This window comes from Ranitomeya imitator, chromosome 1 (genome assembly GCF_032444005.1).
Source record: "Ranitomeya imitator isolate aRanImi1 chromosome 1, aRanImi1.pri, whole genome shotgun sequence".
Lineage (NCBI taxonomy): Eukaryota > Metazoa > Chordata > Amphibia > Anura > Dendrobatidae > Ranitomeya > Ranitomeya imitator.
Window position 1 is genome coordinate 643,014,066 of NC_091282.1, and position 25,583 is coordinate 643,039,648.

Consider the following 25,583-nt stretch of genomic DNA (forward strand, 5'->3'; position numbering starts at 1 on the left):
AACGAGATTAGTCTAGCTATGTGTGCGTTCAAACCCTGTGTACGCGGATGCGAGGCTAAGTACTTCCTTTTTCTAACCATAGTCTCATGTAGGGTGAGCTGGACTGGAGAGCTGGAGATCGTGGAACTAGCGGGGGTGCCGGTGGACATGGCAGACTGAGAGACGGTGGGAGATGGTATTGTTGCCACCGGTGCCCTAGATGCAGTGTTTCCTACTACGAAACTGGTGATTCCCTGACCCTGACGGCTTTGGCCTGGCAAAGAAACCTGTACAGATACTGCAGGTGGTGCGGAAAATGGTGGCCCTACACTGCCGGAAGGGATGTTGCGTTGCTGACTAGCTTCATTGGCCGAGGGTGCTACAACCTTAAGGGACGTTTGGTAGTTAGTCCAGGCTTGCAAATGCATGGTGGTTAAATGTCTATGCATGCAACTTGTATTGAGACTTTTCAGATTCTGTCCTCTGCTTAAGGTAGTTGAACATTTTTGACAGATGACTTTGCGCTGATCAATTGGATGTTGTTTAAAAAAAATGCCAGACTGCACTCTTTCTAGCATCGGATACCTTTTCAGGCATTGCAGACTGAGCTTTAACCGGATGGCCACGCTGTCCTCCAACAGGTTTTAGCTTTGCCACGCGTTTTGGGCAAGATACGGGCCCGGCAGATGGAACCTGTTGCGATGTTGATGCCTGCTGCGGCCCCTCCTCCTCCGCTTCAGAACTGCTGCCGCCTGCACCCTGTTCCCCCAATGGCTGCCAATCGGGGTCAAGAACTGGGTCATCTATTACCTCTTCTTGTAGCTCGTGTGCAACTTCGTCTGTGTCACCGTGTCGGTCGGTGGTATAGCGTTCGTGATGGGGCAACATAGTCTCATCAGGGTCTGATTCTTGATCAGCACCCTGCGATGGCAATGTTGTGGTCTGAGTCAAAGGACCAGGATAGTAGTCTGGCTGTGGCTGTGCATCAGTGCACTCCATGTCAGATTCAACTTGTAATGGGCATGGACTGTTAACTGCTTCACTTTCTAAGCCAGGGACGGTATGTGTAAAGAGCTCCATGGAGTAACCCGTTGTGTCGCCTGCTGCATTCTTCTCTGTTGTTGTTTTTGCTGAAGAGGACAAGGAAGCGACTTGTCCCTGACCGTGAACATCCACTAACGACGCGCTGCTTTGACATTTACCAGTTTCACGAGAGGAGGCAAAAGAGCTAGAGGCTGAGTCAACAAGATAAGCCAAAACTTGCTCTTGCTGCTCCGGCTTTAAAAGCGGTTTTCCTACTCCCAGAAAAGGGAGCGTTCGAGGCCTTGTGTAGCCAGACGACGAACCTGGCTCCACAGCTCCAGACTTAGGTGCAATATTTTTTTTCCCACGACCAGCTGATGCTCCACCACTACCACTACCCTCATTACCAGCTGACAATGAACGCCCCCGGCCACGACCTCTTCCACCATACTTCCTCATTGTTTTAAAAACGTAAACAAACTAACGGTATTTGTTGCTGTCACACAAATTACACGGTGAGCTATAACTTCAGTATGATTTAGCTACCCCTTTACAGGTGAGTGAGACCACAACGAAAATCAGGCACAATGTTACACACTCTGTTGTTGGTGGCAACAAATGAGAGAGATGCCACACACGCAGGACTGTCACTGAAGCACAAATGTAAATATTAATCTCCCACTGATTTGATTTTTTTTTTTTTTTTTCAGGGAGACTTTAGGAAAAAAAAAAAATAGAATAAAATGATTTTTTCAGGAAGAATTTAGAAACCAAAGAAAATAAAATGATTTTTTCAGGGAGAATTTAGAAAACAAATAAAACAAAAAAAGGCTTTCTATGGCCCACTGAGTGAGAGATGACGCACACAGGAGTCAGGAGTGGCACACAAGCCCAGAGGCCAATATTTATCTCCCACTGATTGATGTAGTGATTTTTTCAGGTAGATTTTGGAACCCAAATCAAGCTAAAAAAATAATAGGCTTTCTATGGCCCACAATTGGAGAGAGAGAGAGAGATGGCACACCCAGGAGTCAAGACTGGCACACAAGCAGAAAGGGCAATATTAATCTCCCACTGATTTGTTTTTGTTTTTTCAGGGAGACTTTAGGAAAAAAAAAAATAGAATAAAATGATTTTTTTCCGGAAGAATTTAGAAACCAAATAAAATGATTTTTTCAGGGAGAATTTAGAAAACAAATAAAACAAAAAAAGGCTTTCTATGGCCCACTGAGTGAGAGATGACGCACACAGGAGTCAGGAGTGGCACACAAGCCCAGAGGCCAATATTTATCTCCCACTGATTGATGTAGTGATTTTTTCAGGTAAATTTTGGAACCCAAATCAAGCTAAAAAAAATAATAGGCTTTCTATGGCCCACAATTGGAAAGAGAGAGAGAGATGGCACACCCAGGAGTCAAGACTGGCACACAAGCAGAAAGGGCAATATTAATCTCCCACTGATTTGTGTTTTTTTTGTTTTTTTTTCAGGGAGACTTTAGGAAAAAAAAAATAGAATAAAATGATTTTTTCAGGAAGAATTTAGAAACCAAATAAAATAAAATGATTTTTTCAGGGAGAATTTAGAAAACAAATAAAACAAAAAAAGGCTTTCTATGGCCCACTGAGTGAGAGATGACGCACACAGGAGTCAGGAGTGGCACACAAGCCCAGAGGCCAATATTTATCTCCCACTTTTTTTTTTTTGTTCCAGGGAAAATTTATAAACCCAATAAAAAAAATAATAAATAGGCTTTCTATGGCCCACTATCTGAGAGACAGAGAGAGATGGCACGCTTAGGACTGGCACACAAGCCCAAAGGCCAATCTTAATCTCCCTTTTTTTTTTTAAGGGAGAATTTATAAAACCAAAAAAAAATAAATAAATAGGCTTTCTATGGCCCACTATTTGTGAGAGAGATGGCACGCTCAGGACTGGCACACAAGCCCAGAGGCCAATATTAATCTCCCACTTTTTTTTTTTTTTCCAGGGAAAATTTATAAACCCAATAAAAAAAAAAAATAAATAAATAGGCTTTCTATGGCCCACTATCAGAGAGAGAGATGGCACGCTTAGGACTGGCACACAAGCCCAAAGGCCAATATTAATCTCCCACTGATTGATTTATTGATTTTTTCAGGTAGAATTTAGAACCCAAATAAAGCAAAAAAATAAATAGGCTTTCTATGGCCCACTGAGTGAGTGATGATGCACACAGGAGTTAAGAGTGGCACACAAGCCCTGAGGCCAATATTTTTCTCCCACTGAATGATGTAGTGATTTTTTCAGGTAGATTTTATAACCCAAATCAAGCAAAAAAATAAATAGGCTTTCTATGGCCCACTGAGTGAGAGATGACACAGACAGGGATGGCACTCTAGCAGAAATGTCAATCTTAATCTCCCACAAAAAAAAAAAAAAAAACAGGGAGTGTCCAACAATTACTATCTCCCTGCAGTAATCTCAGCCAGGTATGGCAGGCAGCAATAAGGAGTGGACTGATGCACAAATTAAATAAAAAGTGTGGACAAACAAACAAGATAGCTGTGCAGAAAGGAAGGAACAAGAGGATTTGTGCTTTGAAAAAAGCAGTTGGTTTGCACAGCGGCGTACACACAGCAATGCAGCTATCAGGGAGCCTTCTAGGGCAGCCCAATGAGCTACAGCGCTGAGGAAAAAAAAAAAAATGTAGCTTCCACTGTCCCTGCACACCGAAGGTGGTGTTGGGCAGTGGAAATCGCTACAGCACAAGCGGTTTGGTGGTTAATGGACCCTGCCTAACGCTATCCCTGCTTCTGACGAAGCGGCAGCAACCTCTCCCTAGGCTCAGATCAGCAGCAGTAACATGGCGGTCGGCGGGAACTCCCCTTTATAGCCCCTGTGACGCCGCGGACAGCAAGCCAATCACTGCAATGCCCTTCTCTAAGATGGTGGGGACCAGGACCTATGTCATCACGCTGCCCACACTCTGCGTTTACCTTCATTGGCTGAGAAATGGCGCTTTTCGCGTCATTGAAACGCGACTTTGGCGCGAAAGTCGCGTACCGCATGGCCGACCCCGCACAGGGGTCGGATCGGGTTTCATGAAACCCGACTTTGCCAAAAGTCGGCGACTTTTGAAAATGAACGACCCGTTTTGCTCAACCCTAGTGAGGGGATCTACAACGCATTACAGATTGTACATTAGCTCAGTGATTAGGAGGTAGAACCCCAACCCAACCAAAATGGTTTTAAACAAATTTGCATTGCATAACCCGTCTACACAAGAACATAAATAAGGAGGGAAGGTAGTGACATGACGGAGGGGTTAACATTGCACCTCTCATCACACTATAGAGAAATATTGGAGGAGACAAACTACTTCCTCCTGTCTTCTCACCTCCCCCTGAACTAGGCCGTGGGCACCTCATTAACATGCACTAATCTGCATAAAATGGTCTGAAGCCTCTGGGAATGTCCCATAATGCTCTGCAGCTGCACAGCTACTAATGGGAATGGGGTGGGGGGCATCTATATACTCCATGATATCATTACCAGGCATATTATATACATTCTCACCATAATAAACAATAACTATGGGCTCTTATACACTGTATACGTAAGATGTAGCAGGGCTGAGTGTGTCAGTGACTATTTTGCGCTGGAATAATAATAATAATAATAATAATATTTTGTAAAAATTGGGGTTAGATTAAGAATTTAAAAAATAAATAAATAAACTACTAGTCGTTTTACCAGCAGTCCTATGTAATATAAAAGGCATCGCTTTTATCAATGGAACTAACCATATGGTAGTGAAAATATAAGAGGGTCCCAGCAGAACTAATTCTTCTCCCTATGTTCTACAGCCCTATCATCCTCCTGACACCTCCATGCACCCACCCTGTACTGCTCAAGTCGTCGGTGGCACCTAAGCCCACCTCCTCTGCCAATACACTTCCCACTTCAAAGGTCAGCTTATTACAGATTACACATCAGTTCTAAAAGACACCATGAAAACACTACAGGCCACTTCAAACAGCAGCAAAAATGAAAGCCCTGTCGTGGCGAGCGCAGGATGGGAGCTGCCGAGCCCCGAGCTGGATTCCAGTTATTAAAAGTGTTCCAGTTCATCCTTCACCAGCACACCATGTTCCCACCGACGAGCCAGCCTCCCAAAAAGTTCCACCGCCAAATGAGACATGAATTATTCATACCCCTTAATGTGGGGCTACTGAGGGAATCGGAGAGCTGCTGAGAGTAGTAGTCACAGAATAAACACACACACAAAAAAAACACTCAACTGCTAAAATAAGGGAAACAGAAGTCATTTGGTTTTGTGTTTTAGTGGCTCTACCAAAAGAAGCTTTTTTTTTTTTTTTTTTTTTTTTTAATTCTTCTTACATCCTAGTACTCACTATCTGCTGTTAAAAAAAAAAGGGAAACGGACAGGGAAAAAAATAAATATAAAAGGGGGAAAAAAATCAACTTATCGAACATATAAATGAATAAAAATGTGTAAAAAAAAAAAAATTTAAGTTACAGCACAAAAAAATATAAATATAATTTTTGATAAGTAGGGGAATTTTAGAAAAAGTTATAGAAAAAAAGAAAGAAAACTACAAATATTTTTTTCTATAATAACAGTAAAAAAAAAACAAGTTATAAAAAATAAAGAGACTACAAATAATGTTTGATAAAAAGTAGTATAAAAAAAGTCCAAAAATAAATAAACTAAAAATGTATAAAAAATAAAATAATATATATATATATATATATATATATATGTGTATATGTATATGTATATGTGTATATGTATATGTGTGTGTATATATATATATATATATATATATATATATATATATATATATATATATATATACATATATATATATATACACAGTGGGGCAAAAAAGTATTTAGTCAGTCAGCAATAGTGCAATTTCCACCACTTAAAAAGATGAGAGGCGTCTGTAATTTACATCATAGGTAGACCTCAACTATGGGAGACAAACTGAGAAAAAAAAATCCAGAAAATCACATTGTCTGTTTATTTATCATTTTATTTGCATATTATGGTGGAAAATAAGTATTTGGTCAGAAACAAACAATCAAGATTTCTGGCTCTCACAGACCTGTAACTTCTTCTTTAAGAGTCTCCTCTTTCCTCCACTCATTACCTGTAGTAATGGCACCTGTTTAAACTTGTTATCAGTATAAAAAGACACCTGTGCACACCCTCAAACAGTCTGACTCCAAACTCCACTATGGTGAAGACCAAAGAGCTGTCAAAGGACACCAGAAACAAAATTGTAGCCCTGCACCAGGCTGGGAAGACTGAATCTGCAATAGCCAACCAGCTTGGAGTGAAGAAATCAACAGTGGGAGCAATAATTAGAAAATGGAAGACATACAAGACCACTGATAATCTCCCTCGATCTGGGGCTCCACGCAAAATCCCACCCCGTGGGGTCAGAATGATCACAAGAATGGTGAGCAAAAATCCCAGAACCACGCGGGGGGACCTAGTGAATGAACTGCAGAGAGCTGGGACCAATGTAACAAGGCCTACCCTAAGTAACACACTACGCCACCATGGACTCAGATCCTGCAGTGCCAGACGTGTCCCACTGCTTAAGCCAGTACATGTCCGGGCCCGTCTGAAGTTTGCTAGAGAGCATTTGGATGATCCAGAGGAGTTTTGGGAGAATGTCCTGTGGTCTGATGAAACCAAACTGGAACTGTTTGGTAGAAAAACAACTTGTCGTGTTTGGAGGAAAAAGAATACTGAGTTGCATCCATCAAACACCATACCTACTGTAAAGCATGGTGGTGGAAACATCATGCTTTGGGGCTGTTTCTCTGCAAAGGGGCCAGGACGACTGATCCGGGTACATGAAAGAATGAATGGGGCCATGTATCGTGAGATTTTGAGTGCAAACCTCCTTCCATCAGCAAGGGCATTGAAGATGAAACGTGGCTGGGTCTTTCAACATGACAATGATCCAAAGCACACCGCCAGGGCAACGAAGGAGTGGCTTCGTAAGAAGCATTTCAAGGTCCTGGAGTGGCCTAGCCAGTCTCCAGATCTCAACCCTATAGAAAACCTTTGGAGGGAGTTGAAAGTCCGTGTTGCCAAGCGAAAAGCCAAAAACATCACTGCTCTAGAGGAGATCTGCATGGAGGAATGGGCCAACAACAGTGTGTGGCAACCTTGTGAAGACTTACAGAAAACGTTTGACCTCTGTCATTGCCAACAAAGGATATATTACAAAGTATTGAGATGAAATTTTGTTTCTGACCAAATACTTATTTTCCACCATAATATGCAAATAAAATGTTAAAAAAAAACAGACAATGTGATTTTCTGGAATTTTTTTTCTCAGTTTGTCTCCCATAGTTGAGGTCTACCTATGATGTAAATTACAGACGCCTTTCATCTTTTTAAGTGGTGGAACTTGCACTATTGCTGACTGACTAAATACTTTTTTGCCCCACTGTGTGTATATATATATATATATATATATATATATATATATATATATATATATATATATATATATATATATATATATATATATATATACACACACACAGATGTAACCTTCTTACTATGCTACACGGGATGCTGAGATAAAGAACTATTACTACTGTCATATCTTCTGCTAAAATACGTTAATACGGTACATTAAGGATGCCTTTTCACTGACAGCAGGTTTGATGGTTGTGATGCCTTTTAGTGGCCATTTTTATGGCCATAACAAATAAGAATCAAGCCTCAGTGTGTCCTCCACCAACCCAAAAGTCATTAGAAAAATAATAATAATAAAAAATATTAATAGAACAACAAAAAATAAATAAAAAAACTAAAACAATAATTAAGAAAAAAATAGTATATAATGGTTTGCAGGCAGTGATGCCTTTCAGCGCAGTGGCTCACTTCACAGAACACTGCGGCTTACCCAGGCAGCACGTATGCCATGTAAAAGACTTGTGTCCTGCGTGGTGTAACGAGCTCTCCTGTTAATGACAGGGAATATGGCTCCCCCAGGCAGGAAGCGCGCTACGTTTCAGGTTCCTGTCAACTCAATCAAGTGCTGGGAACCTAAGGATATCGAGTCTTCCGCTGGCTTTTTTTGTTTTGTGTATGCTGAGACATGATAGCCCCCCACCCCGCCCCCACAGTAACACCAGGACCATAGGAAGCCATAATTCACAATATTTCATAGTGGAAGCATTAATAATTGAAAGTGCCACCTCGCCCCCCCCCCACCCCCCATGGCCACCGTCAAGTGTCATGGATTCTCAAATTCCTCTGAATTCGACAGAAGGCACTGCCATAATGTCAGAAGCACAGTACAACTTCCACGTCGAAGTGCAGCACAGTGTAACTCTTCAGGTCCTCATTTATGAGCGTTCCTTCTTCCCCTTTAGTCCAGTCAGAAAATGCTTATAAATTCCAGCCAAAAAAACTAAAACTTCATGTGCGCTTGTGCCCAGAGCAACCAGAGCAATATTGACAAGCGGATGCCAAGCGCGCTTCATCGAAAACATGTCCATAAAAAAAGTAAATATGCGCCCAGTATATCCCCTGACCCGGAGTGCCCGTCATATCCCCTGACCCAGAGTGCCCGTCATATCCCCTGACCCAGAGTGCCCGTCATATCCCCTGACCCAGAGTGCCCGTCATATCCCCTGACCCAGAGTGCCCGTCATATCCCCTGACCCAGAGTGCCCGTCATATCCCCTGACCCAGAGTGCCCGTCATATCCCCTGACCCAGAGTGCCCGTCATATCCCCTGACCCAGAGTGCCCGTCATATCCCCTGACCCAGAGTGCCCGTCATATCCCCTGACCCAGAGTGCCCGTCATATCCCCTGACCCAGAGTGCCCGTCATATCCCCTGACCCAGAGTGCCCGTCATATCCCCTGACCCAGAGTGCCCGTCATATCCCCTGACCCAGAGTGCCCGTCATATCCCCTGACCCAGAGTGCCCGTCATATCCCCTGACCCAGAGTGCCCGTCATATCCCCTGACCCAGAGTGCCCGTCATATCCCCTGACCCAGAGTGCCCGTCATATCCCCTGACCCAGAGTGCCCGTCATATCCCCTGACCCAGAGTGCCCGTCATATCCCCTGACCCAGAGTGCCCGTCATATCCCCTGACCCAGAGTGCCCGTCATATCCCCTGACCCAGAGTGCCCGTCATATCCCCTGACCCAGAGTGCCCGGCATATCCCCTGAACCAGAGTGCCCGGCATATCCCCTGACCCAGAGTGCCCGGCATATCCCCTGACCCAGAGTGCCCGTCATATCCCCTGACCCACATTAGCCCTTTCATCCCTTTTGGGCCTGGTATATACATCAAGTGCATCCATACGGCCCCCTTTACCCGACAGAGGTCACAGAAGTATGGTTTTGGCATCTGTCAAGGTAGTACACAGACAACATGTCAGGAAATACACTCGATAAATCTTCCCTGACGATAAGCGGTCCACTAGGCCCATCAGCTCCAACTTCCTCTGGCGGAAAAAGCCAATGAGTAACCACTCGGGTGTATGTGTGAGGTGGCGGCTACTACGCCAGACTCTATGCAATAATGGCCCGACAGAGGCCAAAAGGACCAGTGGTAGACTGTAAATCTGAAGTGCTATAGACAGTCAACCACGTCTTTGCTTTCATTTCATTATCAGCCAATAGCTGAAGTTTGATGTGTTGCCATGAACAACCCAAACAAAATATATATATATATATATATATATATATATATATATATATATATATATATATATATATAGGGCTATAAAAAAAAACACATACTACGACCACATGTGCACATACATGGCCCCTCCATTACGTCAGGGTGACACCACGCCACCTATATTGCACAGATTAATGACACAAATAACGTTGCGGCTGTCAGCGGTGGCTGCGCGCATTTCCTGTCATCCCCCATTCTCCTGTTATCGTGCTTCACTTAGAGCCAGACACAAAGTGATACCGACATGCTCAGCACATGGATACAGTGAACCCGTCACCATGGCAACTATCACCATGCAACAGCTCCAAGGTCTTGGACTCCTTGATGCTCCAAGAGGTGGGAAAGGCAGAGGAAAGACAGCAGGAAGGAGCAGCAAACCTCTGGGGAGCCCACCCCAGCATGGGGCATTGCCGCCCCCGACATGTCAACCCTCTACAAGCCCCTAGGATTATCATTATTAGTAAAAAATAATATGAACACATTGAAATGTTTAATGCCAGACTACAATATAATTATATAGCATCTAACCCCGCTGACCACTTCTACTTTGCACTGATGAGGTGGGAATAACCCCGAAACATGTGTCTGCAAGTGGAGTTTCTGGTTTAGCTTTCCCCTACGTCATATGGCAAGGCTCTTAAAAGGGTCGGTATTAACTTATAGGATTACTATCACGTCCAATGGGTGGTACTGGAGACCTCTGAAAAGGCATATTGCATATTTGTTAGGCTTGGTGCTCAAACTTTACCTTCTCTTAGGGTATGTTCACACTGACATTTTTGACACTTATTATTCAGAAAACACGCCTAAATCCACAAAAAAAAAAAGGCTTCAAATCTGCTTACAACAAGCTTCCCAATCATTTGAACAAGGAAGCGCATCTATAGTGCAAATGTCAAATTTTTTGCTGCAGCTTGTAAATAAAAAAATAAAAAAACAAACACAAAATGCAAGTTTTTTTGCGCATTTTTTATCCGGCTTTTAGAGTTTTTTTGCAGCGGAAACAATGACATAAACACAACATATTGTTATATATATCCCATATTGGAATAAAAAAAATCTCATCTAAATCAGCAAAAAAAGTGGCAAAAAACTCATCATGACAGGCAGCATAAAAAAGAGTTTTTACAAAAGGACACCAAAAATCACGTTATTTAAAAGCAGTTTTTACATGTGGAAAAAGCAGATCCTCCTCAAAATCTTGGGAGTTTCCACTCAGTTTCTGCACCAAAAAGTCAGTGTGCACATACCCTTTGGGTTTTTTGTTTTTTTTTTTTTTTTAGGTGGCCAAATAAGACTAGTTTTCTAGTAGAAACTGCTTCCTTATTTGGAGAGTTTTTGGAGAAGTTTTTTGTTTCCTGGAGCAATTTTGACATTTTTCAAGCGTTATTTGCAGCCTTTTGATTACAGAATGGCAAATTTGGAGCATTGTCCATCAACAGAAGCTTCAATGAAGTGACCTGAGCTTTCTTTTCAAAACCTAAAGCGGGGGAAAAAAAATTTGCTCAAACAACTGAACATATGAGCGTCAAAGTGGTTTTACAGTAGGAATGAATAGGATGGGTCTTTTGATCCTCTTGTGAAATGTTTTTCAGAACGGACCCAAAAGACTTATCAAAGAACTGTGTGCACAAACCAATAGATTCTTGAGAAAAATGTTAAAATTACTAACGGCAGAAGAGATTGAAGCTTCTGAGCCCCACCAAATTTTGTTCCCTAAATATTCACCTGTATGTTATTGCCGTCCCCCTATGTGGTCTCCATAAGGCACCAGGTCTTACATGCCCCTTAGTAGCGGTGCATTTTGGGGGCGGGTGATGTAGGATTTCCTCACTTTCACACTTGTTGCTATGAAAAATACCACATAAGCATAAAGAACAACAGTGTCATATGTAGCCATCAAAAAAATCTCAAACCATCGATCGGCTCCATCATTGTTTTTCAGAATCGGCATAGTTGGAGATGGCGGTCTACAAAATGTGAAAATGGAGCAATAAAGGAGGGGTTTAAAATTACTCTCTCTCCCTGAGCAAGTATGCCCCTCAGTGTTGTTGGTTCATCACTGACTACAGACTAAATTTTTTGATTACCCTTATAAAAATGTCCGTCATTGCCCTACCCCTTTAGGGTGGCTTCATGCAAGGATTCCCAACAAAATATCGGTGGAGCAACAAACCACAGTGGAATTAAACGTCTAAGGTAGAACAGCGGGGAGGTACATCTCTGGACAATTTAATTAATAGTCCTTGTAATAAGGTGCTGACACCATCATTAATTGGCGAGGCGGCTTTTTCGTGCTTTCGGTAATGAAACAACAATTTCCTCAGAGGAGAAAAGCGAGTGTGGACCGGCTAGAAATGAAAGAAAGGAAGCCCTGACCCAGCTGAACGCTGAAGTACATTTTGTGCAGAGGTCTGGGATTGTAATGCTTGTCCCAATTATGGCCACCGCAGGGACATCTGCAGCTGTTACCATGGCGGCAGATGCAAACAGTGGTGACGGCGACAGAGCGCCTCACCTGTTCCTCTCATGTCTCGTGAAAGAGACCTTTAGCGCTTGATGAGCAATGACGTGTAGGTGGCAGGAATGTCGAATGACGGGCCAAGAGATTCCTCTGTAGATATTGTCGGGTCCATGTCACCCTGCTGACAAGGGCGGGATCACCACTGACCACAAGTGTAAACCATGCGCACTCATGATGTTTCATTAATGCCTCAAAATATTCCGATCAAAAAGATCATCTATGGTCCATTCTAGTGATGAATGACAAACAATATATGGAGACACTGGGAAAGCCGGGTGACAACCAATATGTGGAGACACTGGGAAAGCAGAGCGACAACCAATATGTGGAGACACTGGGAAAGCAGGGCGACAACCAATATGTGGAGACACTGGGAAAGCAGAGCGACAACCAATATGTGGAGACACTGGGAAAGAAGGCCACAACCAATATGTGGAGACACTGGGAAAGCAGGGCGACAACCAATATGTGGAGACACTGGGAAAGCAGGGCGACAACCAATATGTGGAGACACTGGGAAAGCAGGGCGACAACCAATATGTGGAGACACTGGGAAAGCAGGGCGACAACCAATATGTGGAGACACTGGGAAAGCAGGGCGACAACCAATATGTGGAGACACTGGGAAAGCAGGGCGACAACCAATATGTGGAGACACTGGGAAAGCAGAGCGACAACCAATATGTGGAGACACTGGGAAAGCAGGGCGACAACCAATATGTGGAGACACTGGGAAAGTCGGGTGACAACCAATATGTAGAGATACTAGGAAAGCCGGGTGACAACCAATATGTGGAGACACTGGGAAAGCCGGGTGACAACCAATATGTGGAGACACTGGGAAAGCCAGGTGACAACCAATATGTAGAGATACTAAGAAAGCTGGGTGACAACCAATATGTGGAGACACTGGGAAAGCAGGGCGACAACCAATATGTGGAGACACTGGGAAAGCAGGGCGACAACCAATATGTGGAGACACTGGGAAAGCAGGGCGACAACCAATATGTGGAGACACTGGGAAAGTCGGGTGACAACCAATATGTAGAGATACTAGGAAAGCCGGGTGACAACCAATATGTGGAGACACTGGGAAAGCCGGGTGACAACCAATATGTGGAGACACTGGGAAAGCCAGGTGACAACCAATATGTAGAGATACTAAGAAAGCTGGGTGACAACCAATATGTGGAGACACTGGGAAAGTCGGGTGACAACCAATATGTAGAGATACTAGGAAAGCCGGGTGACAACCAATATGTGGAGACACTGGGAAAGCAGGGCGACAACCAATATGTGGAGACACTGGGAAAGCCGGGTGACAACCAATATGTGGAGACACTGGGAAAGCCGGGTGACAACCAATATGTGGAGACACTGGGAAAGCCGGGTTACAACCAATTTGTGGAGACCCTGGGAAAGCCGGGTGACAACCAATATGTGGAGACACTGGGAAAGCAGAGCGACAACCAATATGTGGAGACACTGGGAAAGTCGGGTGACAACCAATATGTAGAGATACTAGGAAAGCTGGGTGACAACCAATATGTGGAGACACTGGGAAAGCAGAGCGACAACCAATATCTGGAGACACTGGGAAAGCCGGGTGACAACCAATATGTAGAGATACTAGGAAAGCCGGGTGACAACCAATATGTGGAGACACTGGGAAAGCAGAGCGACAACCAATATGTGAAGACACTGGGAAAGTCGGGTGACAACCAATATGTAGAGATACTAGGAAAGCTGGGTGACAACCAATATGTGGAGACACTGGGAAAGCAGAGCGACAACCAATATGTGAAGACACTGGGAAAGTCGGGTGACAGCCAATATGTGGAGTCACTGGGAAAGCTGGGTTACAACCAATATGTGGGACACTGGGAACGCCGGGTGACAACCAATATGTGGAAACACTGGGAAAGCCGCGTGACAACTAATATGTTGCGATAATGGGAGAGCTGGGTGACCACTAATATGTGGTTACACTGGGAAAGCTGAGATACAACTGATATGTGGAGTCACTGGGAAAGCTTGGTGACAACTGATATGTGATGACATTGGGAAAGCTGGGTGACAATTACGGTAATATCCAGCATAAAGTTTGTCACCCAGCTTTCCCAGTGTCGTCACATAAATTACCTCCCCTGAATAACCAAGTTTGTCCTTCTACTCCTTAGAGGGGCTGAAATGGCAGCCATATTGGTCATCTCCCAACTTTTTCAGTAACAGACCCCGACAGACACTAGACTCCATTAAAATCACCCTGCTTGCCCAGCTGACAAAGGGTGAGACACCTCCCGCCAACCCTTTATAAATGGTGCATTGGGCTGCCGAGGGATTTCTTCAAATTATTCCATTCTTTCTTAACTTCACCTCTTAAAAACAGATGCAGTCCCAGATAACAGCAGTACGACGAAGGCCGAAAGCTTAATCATGCGTCGCCCCCACTGTTTACGTGCGATTTACGGGTTTTTTTTTTCGCTTAAATGCAATGCATCGGGATGACGACTCTGTACCCACACATATCTAGGAGAAAATCTATTGTTTCTTCAGGGAACGTAAACGGAGAAAAAAAAAGAAAAAAACATTCTGTTACTCATTGTATTAGAAAAAAATCACAACACAACATTACACAAGAATGACGTGAACGGCAGCCATGATGTCTTTCCTGAGTCTTATACTTGTCATTCCATTAGTCATGCAGAAAGACTAATTGAATTTGAAAGTTATACCTATGCTGGGCCTTACTGGACCAAATACATTTTTTGGCATTCTCTTGATGAGCTTCAAGAGGTAGTCACCGGGAATGGTCTTCCAACAATCTTGAAGGAGTTCCCAGAGATGCTTAGCACTTGTTGGCCCTTTTGCCTTCACTCTGCGGTCCAGTTCACCCCAAACCATCTCGATTGGGTTCTGGTCTGGTGACTGTGGAGGCCAAGTCATCTGGCATAGCACCCAATCACTCTCCTTCTTGGTCAAATAGCCCTTACACAGCCTGGAGGTGTGTTTGGGGTCATTGTCCTGTTGAAAAATAAATGATGGTCCAACTAAACGCAAACCGGATGGAATAGCATGCCACTGCAAGATGATGTGGTAGCCATGCTGGTTCAGTATGTCTTCAATTTTGAATAAATCCCCAACAGTGTCACCAGCAAAGCACCCCCACACCATCACACCTCCTCCTCCATGCTTTATGGTGAGAACCAGACATGTAGAGTCCATCCGTTCACGTTTTCTGCGTCGCACAAAGACATGGTGGTTGGAACCAAATATCTCAAATTTGGACTCATCAGACCAAAGCACAGATTTCCACTGGTCTAATGTCCATTCCTTGTGTTCTTTAGCCCAAACAAGTCTCTTCTGCTTGTTGCCTGTCCTTAGCAGTGGTTTCCTAGCAGCTATTTTACCATGAAGGCCTGCTGCACAAAGTCTCCTCTTAACAGTTGTTGTAGAGTTGTGTCTGCTGCTAGAACTCTATGTGGCATTGACCTGGTCTCTCTTCTGAGCTGCTGTTAACCTGCGATTTCTGAGGCTGGTGACTCGGATAAACTTATCCTCAGAAGCAGAGGTGACTCTTGGTCTTCCTTTCCTGGGGCGGTCCTCATGTGAGCCAGTTTCTTTGTAGCACTTGATGGTTTTTGCCACTGCACTTGGGGACACTTTCAAAGTTCTCCCAATTTTTCGAACTGACTGACCTTAATTTCTTAAAGTAATGATGGCCACTCGTTTTTCTTTACTTAGCTGCTTTTTTCTTGCCATAATACTGTGTATCCACCAGACTTCTGCACAACACAATGGATGGTCCCAACCCCATTTATAAGGCAAGAAATCACACTTATTAAACCTGACAGGGCACACCTGTGAAGTGAAAACCATTCCCGGTGACTACCTCTTGAAGCTCATCAAGAGAATGCCAAGAGTGTGCAAAGCAGTCATCAAAGCAAAAAGTGGCTACTTTGAAGAACCTAGAATAAAAGACATATTTTCAGTTGTTTCACACTTTTTTGTTAAGTGTGTAATTCCACATGTGTTAATTCATAGTTTTGATGCCTTCAGTGTGAATTTACAGTTTTCATAGTCATGAAACTACAGAAAAATCTTTAAATGAGAAGGTGTGTCCAAACTTTTGGTCTGTACTGTATATGCTGGTTGTTAAGCATAGTTTCTATAGCAACCAGGCTTTCTTAAAGGACTCAAGGATGGATTCAAAGGGGCCCAATAAAAAATCTTAGTGTTTGTTACCACAGATTGGGCTAAATGGTAAAGGAAAGCACAGGAGAAGGAAAAATGGAGGTCAATGATATCGCCTCCTACCGCCAGGTGTTTCAATCACAGTCTCCATCGCTCATCTCAATTAGCTTCCTGTGAGGAGAAGGTACAATCTAAGGAAAATCCTACCGAGACTACAAAGAAAAATTGAGGTCTGATTCTGGCAACCTCCCAGAGGGGAGAAATTATGTTCGTGACCTAGATTTCTGCAGATAGCTGATATAAACCGAAGATCTAGACGCGCCGCTCTGCAGCTCAGGGCCAGGGCACAAAATGTATCAGGGCAGAGATGTAAAACCTACGGGGTTAATATCAATGAGGGTCCAACATTTCCGGGCTATGAAACTCATTTACCTCTCGAAATGAGCAAAACAAGCACCAAACCTGCCGGTGACACTCGCATAGCACGTTGGGCCCAACGCACATCGGAGGCCTAAATATTTAATAAGGGCCCTCCTGGAGGCTGGAAACAAAATGGCTTCTGGGATACAACAGGTCAAAGAATCCTCCATGACAGAAAGTTCATATGCAGACATCTATGGATATACACGGGTTTGATTTTGATTTTTGTATTGATAATTCAGAGTTTATTTTTTTAGATTTTTAAATTACTTTTTTAAAAGTACCGTATTTCTTTTTTCAACTGAGATGTTCTTCTTATAATACTTTTATATTATTATGATATATAAAAGTCCTTTTTTTCTTCTTTCCTTCTAATATACACAGCTGTCTGTTTTATGTTCATTTTTGTGAGATTTTTTTTTTTTTTAATATATATACGTTTGATGAATGCCCAGAAGCGGCAAAAAACAAAAAAGTCAGTGTCCATAGGATTACCCTTGTGTCATCCTTTTACTGCACATTTACTTGTCATGTAGGGCTACCCGCACAGAAACCAGTGATGGTTACTGAATGAGTTGAATAACACTGTAAAAAAAAAAAAAATTAGGCTGCCATCACACTAGCAGTATTCGGTCAGTATTTTACATCAGTATTTGTAAGCCAAAACCAGGAGTGGGTGATAAATGCAGAAGTGGTGCATGTGTTTCTATTATACTTTCCCTCTGTTTGTTCCACTCCTGGTTTTGGCTACAAATACTGATGTAAAATACTGACCAAATACTGATAGTGTGACCGCAGCCTTAGAATGATTATTCAGCTAAGGAGTTAACAAGCGCCACGTCAGAGATAACAGCTGCACTATCAATACCAATGACCAAATGAGTACTTTAGTTCTGCTCTGAGGTGGTCTCTCCAAGATGACGATCACAGGAGTCCATTTTCTCTGTTAGTGGCAGACAATGGCTGACTTCTGGGATCGAGTTTTTTTTTTTTTTTTTACATATCAATAATTGACTATTATTATAAAACTGTACTCAGCTTTCCCATACTCCTGAAAGGCACACTTCTTTAATGGCACCCATTTGTTCACATGTTACGTAAGAGAAGCCATTGCCGTACCCAGGCTTCTTAATAGAAAACCGATCACTAGGCTTCAGCCATATTGGTTGTCACTCAGATTGACAGAAAAAAATTAAAAAATTTCCCTAACCTGAGAGGAAGGCTCAAGGACATAGTTAATGGAGGGTGGCTAATTTTTAGGTAAGGTGGTCCAATTAAATAATTGTGTTTGTTTTTAAGCAAAGTCATGGCCTATGTCTAGGTAAACTGTGGCATCAGCTCCTGCATAGAGGGGTGCCGCTGCTGACACTGGGAAAAGAGCTGCACAGTGGAGCAGGGCTGGCAGCCATGTGATATGTTTTCAGTCGCACAGACAAGGAGAGGCTCTGATTGACTTGCTGCCTCAGCATCTCCTGCTCATCCAGCCAGAAAAAAGAAAAAAAAATATTGGCTGTGAGGAGAAGCCGGGGCCTTGTTTTTTTGCCGCACCAGGCAAGGAGATGTGATTGGCATGAAGGCAAAACCCGATTCCACATCTGAACGAGGGGTTATGTTTAATAAGGAAAACGTAGACAGACTACGGCCAATGTCCGCACTCGAATGTGTCCGAGATAATGTGGTGACGGCAGCCATGTTGTTTTCATCTCACAAAAATTGGATGACACCCAGCTTTTTCAGAAATGGATACCGTACCAAGTGAAGACTGCTGTGATTGCTAATTTCCATAATAATTTGACCACCAGGGCAACACTTTGATGAATCTATACACATCTCCAAAAAGCCACTTGTTTCAAGATATCCACCAATCTCCATCACATTTTGTTATAACAGATTTTTAAGTTACCAATTATTTTGGCACGGCAATTGAGGAAAACACCATTTTTCACTGTAATTTTTGGGCTACATGGCAACTTTGGAAAGACTCACTTGCCATATACTTCTATGCCATGCCATGTGACATATTTGAAATTTAGTTAAGATCGTTTACAGCAAAATTGCAGCAGTAAATTTGCCGCACGCAAGAAATGTTTTTGGGTCCCATACCTAACAATTGCTGTCACGTAACAGATGTCCACGTGTGGTCCCAAGTTTTGCCGGGGTGGCTGTGTGGGATGCAGAACATGTAAATGTCCCCTATGCTTAGTGGTGTCCTCCTGGCTAGAGTGTGACTTAAAACTTCCCATCTGTAGAATATACATGACAAGCCTGCGAATTGTGCCCGGAAAATTCAGGAATAATGCCTCCTACAAGGTCAATTGCTGGTCGGGACACTTGGCTTCACAGTCACATTATTAAATGAAGTGTTCCTTGAAGCCTACTTCTCATACCCAGGGAGATGGCTCCATGACCTTGTGAAGGTCACCTTGTCCTCTATGCTGGATCTAGAGCTGTGGAGATGACAATGAGCAGATGCATAATAAAGCAATTTTACCAGATGCTGGGGGCCATTTGGGCCCAAGTGAAAAGCTCTCCAATCATCAAGGAGGGAGAGGGGGAGGAAAGAAAACTTCACCCACTGCACACATCCCATTCACACAGTGCCTCTTTTCACAGCTCGTGCCAGCACAGGGCTGGGCAGCCGTTGAGATATGACTAGACAGCTGCCTCTCAGCTGCCGACTGTCGCCCGCTCGTACATCTATACGAAAACACAAAACCAGTCTATTTAACACCCTGGATGGATTAACCCTTCACCTGTCATTTCTATCCATCGAGCTAACAAAAGTCATTTCATTTTTTTTACAATACATCAACAGCAAAACCAACGCCCAGCGTCACGAGAATCACTGAGTCTTTACCACCTAATTTTGCCACATTCTAAAAAAAAAATTGGTACAGGTTTCATCTGCCATCTTGGAAACATCTCTCTTTATGGGGACTGGATGCACTTTTCTATAATGATAGCGTTATTTTCAGTGTAGCTAGGTAGGGTAGCCTCAGAAGTGACATGAGATACGGGATGGACTTTCTCAGCAACATGGCAGTTGGCCTATGAGTAACTTCACAAGCATTTTGCAAGTAAACACAATTGACCTCATATTGGACAATAACGGTCACTGTGCTCAGATAACGGGTCCATTAATCCAGCAACTGCTCTGGACCACCACTGTCTCCATTATTTAAAGAGGTTCTCCACAACTGTTTAGCAACCATAGCCCTTGTCTCATTATTCAAGTCCAGAATAAAACGAAAGCTGAACTCTGAACCACCTGTTAGATATATGAGGCCCTACAGGAGGTTATCACTTTAAGGACAGCTTTGTAATAAACTTTATTTCTATGTCCATCTGCTTTAATAATCAGCAACATTCAATAGATGCATGCGGCCTTAAACGAACATTATACCAATGCATTGGTGGTGGTGGTAGTAGTGGGTTGATTGACTAGATTTGTGCGGAGATATACCGGTTTCTAAAAACAAATAAAAAAAATGCAAAGAGTTGATGACTTGTGTTTTACACCAGAAGCAGAAAAAAGGAACTAAGATGCATGCTGTATACATGCACTAAGACCTCGCTCAGCACCGCTTCCTCTGCAAAAGTGTGGGGGGAGGGCAGGAGAATACCATAACAGAACACTGGGGGTGAGGGTATGATCAGACTTTTACAGCACATACTATGGAACTTAAATGGGCATAGTTGTTGCCAATTATCTACCAATACTTTACAGATACCAACAATACTCACCATGGGTTCATAATAGCAGGTGCTGGTGAACCCAAAAGTTACCCAATAAATGATAAAAGACCCAAGTGACGTAACAGTAAAAGATATACTGAACAGAAACCCAACAAACATATCTACTTACATATTATTCTGTATGGGACCAAATTAATAAAAACCCAACTGAGGTATCAATAGCTAGGACCCAATGTAGACCCACCCGAAGTATGTGAATGGGACAAAACCAATGAAGATCCAATATAAGTATTTATACAGCAGGAAACCTATAACTACCAAACAGAAGCATCTACATAATAAATATCCAATACAGACCGTATGTGCATGGGACAAAACCAATGAAGACCCAACTGAGTTATCAATAGCTAGGATCCAATGAAGACCCATTTGAAATATGTAGATGGGATGAAACCAATGAAGACATACCTGAAGAATCTAAGTAGAAATGAAACATTTATCGACCAAACCGACGCATCTACACAGTAAATACCCAATACAGACCCATACAAAGTATGTGCATGGGACAAAACCAATAAAGACCCAATTAAAGTATCAGGATAGGAAGTAACAAATTTATATTCAAGCGAACCAGCTATACAAGATGAAACCGCCAAGTACGCAACGAAACAACATGCATGGAAAGAAACCAACGAAGACCCAACTAAAATATCTACATAGCATGAAACTTATGGAGACTAAACCAAAGTATCTACATGGGAAGTAATCAATATAGACCCAACCAACAAATGTAAATGGGACCCAAGTGAAGTTTCGGAATACAAAGTACACAATATGAATCCAAGAAAAGCATCTGCATAAGAAGAAACTGATGAGGACACAAAAAAGTAGATGCATGGAGGAATGAAATCAATGAAAACCCAAACTATTGAATTCAACATAGGAAATATCCAATAGAGACCCAAGCAAAGCATCTATGCAAGATGACGAAAGGAACGTGCATGGCAAGAAACCAATGAAGACCCACCTAAAATATCTACATAGCATGAAACTTCTGAAGACCTAACCTAAGTATCTACATAGGAATACCCAATATAGACCGTACCAAAGAATGTGAATGGGATGAAACCAATGAAGACCCAACTAAAGTGTCTACATAGCATGAAACGAATGAAGACTAAACTATTATATCTGCATAAAAAGTACCCAAAGAAGACTCAACCAGAGTATCTACATGGGATGTAACTAATGAAGACCCAGCTAAAGTATCTACATAGGATAAAAGTGAAGAGTGATGAGCGACTGTACTCGTTGCTCAGGTTTTCCCCGAGTATTTGTGACTGCTCGGAGATTTTGTCTTCCTTGCCACAGCTACATGATTTGCGGCTACTAGACAGCTTGATTACATGTGGGGATTCCCTAGCAACCAGGCAACCCCCACATGTACTCAGGCTGGCTAGTAGCTGGAAATCATGCAGCTGTCTCAACAAAAACTAAATCTCCGAGCAGTCACAAATACTCAGGAGACCACCCGAGCATGCTCGCATGCTCAGGAAAACCCGAGCAACGAGTATACTCGCTCATCACTAGTGAAGATCCACATGTAAAAGTATGGTATGTGCATGGGATTAACAAAGATAACCCAACCAAAGTATCTGCATAGGAAGGACCCAAGAGACACAACCAAAGTATGTGAATGGGATGATATAGACATAGACGTAACCAAAGTATCTGCATAGGAAGGATCCAAAAGTTTCCGAACCTAAGTATGTGAATGTGATGAAACCAATCAAAACACAACTGAATTATCTGCATGTATAGTACCCAGAATAGAATAAACCAAAGTATGTGCATGGAATGATACTAATTAAGACCCAACTGAGATAACTTCATAAGAAGTACCCAATATAGACTCAAACGAAGTATGTGCTTGGGATGAAATTAACAACGACACAAATCAAATATCTGTGTTGAAAGAAATATAGACCCAACTGATGTATGTCCATAGGGTAAAACTAATGAAGAGCCAAGGAAAGAGTCTACATAGGACTGAACTAATGACAACAAAAGCAAACTATCTATATTGAACAAAACCAATGAAGAGCCAACTGAAATATTGGCAAAGAAGACCCCAATAAAGACAGAGAACAGAGAGACCAGACTGCTGCAACTACATGGGACATATCCAGTGAAAATGAAAGAAGTATTAGCATAGAAAGGAATCAATACAGACCCAAGAGAGTAAATGACATGACAAAAGACATATTCAATGAGGAACCAAGATGAAGCAACCAACTAAGACCCAATGGACATAATTGCAAAGAATTGCAAGTGGAGACCCAATGGAAACATCTGCATAAGTCTTACTCAACCGTGACTCAATTATATCTGCCTAGGAGGCAAGCAATGGAGATCCAACAGGCATACTGGACAGGCCATATCAAAGTGAGACCTAATGTTTTCCTGTGATGACTAGTGAAGAACCCTTTTGAATCTATTACTTTTCCACCAATCACCCAATTGTACAACCACTTTGCTTTTTTCAAACCAGTAATTTCCACTAATAAAACTATAGTCCATTCAAAACAGTCCCTGAATAAGTCAGCGAAAAAAAACATTTCCGTTACAATTCAAAAATACAAGCTCACTGTATATACCAAAGGTGTGCATACTGTTACCTGTGCACAATCACCCAAGTTGGGACCGTGACCCTCTCTTGAGTCCCAAAAACTAGGCTCTGTCACTTTAGGTAAAAGTATGGGACATCACATTGTCCAGACATATAAATTATGCCAAAAGAAAAAACCACAAAAACAAAAAGTTGTCTGTATAATTCATACACAAGAAAAATCACTATGCTATTATGGTCAACAACATGGTCTAATTTGTCTATTTTTAGCCTCTTTTTTTGTAAATACAGGTCTACAAAAACTCACTAAAAATACATAAAGTAATAAAAAGAAATACCAATATTGCCAATTCTGTAACCAATCAGACACTTGCTTTTTGTATCCTTTTTTGTAAACTGGACTGAAAAAACAACTTACATATGACCACAAGTGTGACTTATTTGTAACTTGGTTGAGTGCTGTATGACCTCACATCTCCTCCATCTGGTGCTCATCAAACTGAAAATTATCCAAAAACTTGAGCATTAACTAAATCTGGGCCATAACCACACTGCCCTGTCCCTGAGCGATACCTTCATTTTAGACATCAAAGCTCTGTTATTTTTCACAAAAAAAATAAAAAGCTGAGGCATAACATTGAGTTATGCGGTTTTGTGAGTAAACAATACTTATGTAAAAATTGACAAACTTTTACAAGAAACATACCAAGGCTGTCTACCATCAAACACGCGCATGAGATTATGGAAACTAAACCCGCTGGCCTATCCAGATATTTACATACAAGTTCCTCTTTTGTCGGAATGGAAATTTTTTTTCATCTCTTAACACTTTGACAAAACCACTTGACCAAGCCTTGGCACATCATCTTCCATCACACGGCACATGAGAACACCTCAACTCCTACATCCAGGTCTCATTTCCCTGGATGTCACACAGGTTGAGCAAACAAACCACATGTGGGGATGTGTATATATTAGGGAGCATATCCAATGCTTCGCAACAGAGGAGTAACCTCCCAACTGGGGCTGTTGTGATGGAACATGGTCCTCGATAATAGGGACCAGTGACTGGAGCACAAAGCTCACCTACATGGGTTTCCTGAATGAGGAACATCCATGATATAATCAAAAAAGGACAATCATGTAATTCTACGTCCTGGATGACATGGTGGTGGTGGTCGTGATGGTGGGGAGAGAAGGAAATACAGTTTTCAAGATTCGGGAAGTTGAGTCCAGGATATGGTCTCCGTTACAACAAGGAAACATGGTTCTCGAGGATTATAAACAAGACGTTGCGTTTCCTGGGCTGTCTTCCTTCGTCAACCCCCCACTATCCAGAGGAGACGGGGGACTCGCTTTAAGCCAAAGCTGGGTGACCAGAGGGGGCATAAAACAAGAGGCCTTGTCGGCAAGCATAGGCTCCTGAACTGTATACCATAAGGCATGCCTTATAAGGAGCGCGTGTACAATCTTTTCAGCTAGTGATAATGACGAGACCCCTTAAGCCTGCAGATTGTGCTGGCTGTAGAAGAGGGAGAAAAAAAGCAGGATGTACTTACAAGCATGGAGCCACGATGACTGTCTTTCCTGGCCCGCTTCCTTCGGGAAGTGGCCCCGGAGACAGGAGCGAAAAAGGGGAGTGCGGAGTAGGAGAAGAAGTGGCCTTTCGGTCTCCGTCTCTTGAAGCCACCAAGACCAGTGAAGAAGTAGTATCCCCAGTTTGTCACTAAACAGTGTGGAAGGTCCCCCCCACCACACTCACTCACTCACTCACACGGCTTGTCCTGAGTGACAGAGAGGACCTCTGCCGTCAGCGGGTAAAGGGCAGTGACAGATGTAAGGAGGGGAGGGGGGCTGCCTGAATGTGTGAGTGCGAGAGGAGGGTATGGTTTGAGGGGGAGGGAAGGGGATGCCTCCTGCCTTAAAAACAGCTGTTGAAAAGAAAGCCGCTGAGTTTATTTCCTTTCCAGTGTGACTTTAACTGGTCCCTCCCCGGTAGAAGAAGTCTTTAACTAACAATTAGAAGATCTGCAATAGGTAATTTTTTTAGTTACCCCCTCCGAGACCCCAAATTTGGAGCTGTGGCGTGGGAGGTAGTACTTACTCCGAGCTGAATCAAGGCAGCACTCAGCCACACCATTGACTTCCCCACCCTCCTGCCATCCCACATATGCTAGGGCCAAATTAGTCTGCAGCTAATTACCCCACCAGGATGTTTTTGGAAATCTTGCAAATCAAGCCTGGGTGGGAATTACACAGTATTGTGGAGGATGGGGATGACCTACTGATACGATGACATGGTGAACTGGGAAAATATTGGACATGATTATTTTTGTCACCAAAATATAATGACATTTCTAATTAAAAAAAAAAAACACT

At 42.8% G+C, this 25,583-nt stretch overlaps 1 protein-coding gene across 8 annotated transcripts in view; it reads right to left on the reverse strand.

The window, feature by feature from the left end:
* The window catches only part of MEF2D (myocyte enhancer factor 2D), a 175,546-nt gene that overhangs the window by 63,454 nt on the left and 86,509 nt on the right, over nt 1–25,583 (reverse strand). Inside the window, exon 1 of one of the 8 annotated variants that reach the window (XM_069727753.1) lies at nt 24,764–25,036. The exons of 5 other annotated variants lie outside the window; for them this stretch is intronic. The gene's annotated coding sequence lies outside the window, so the exon portion shown is untranslated. Of the gene's footprint in view, nt 1–24,763; nt 25,037–25,583 lie in introns of those variants that run through there. 2 more of the 8 variants (XM_069727772.1, XM_069727798.1) reach the window with 2 other exon arrangements.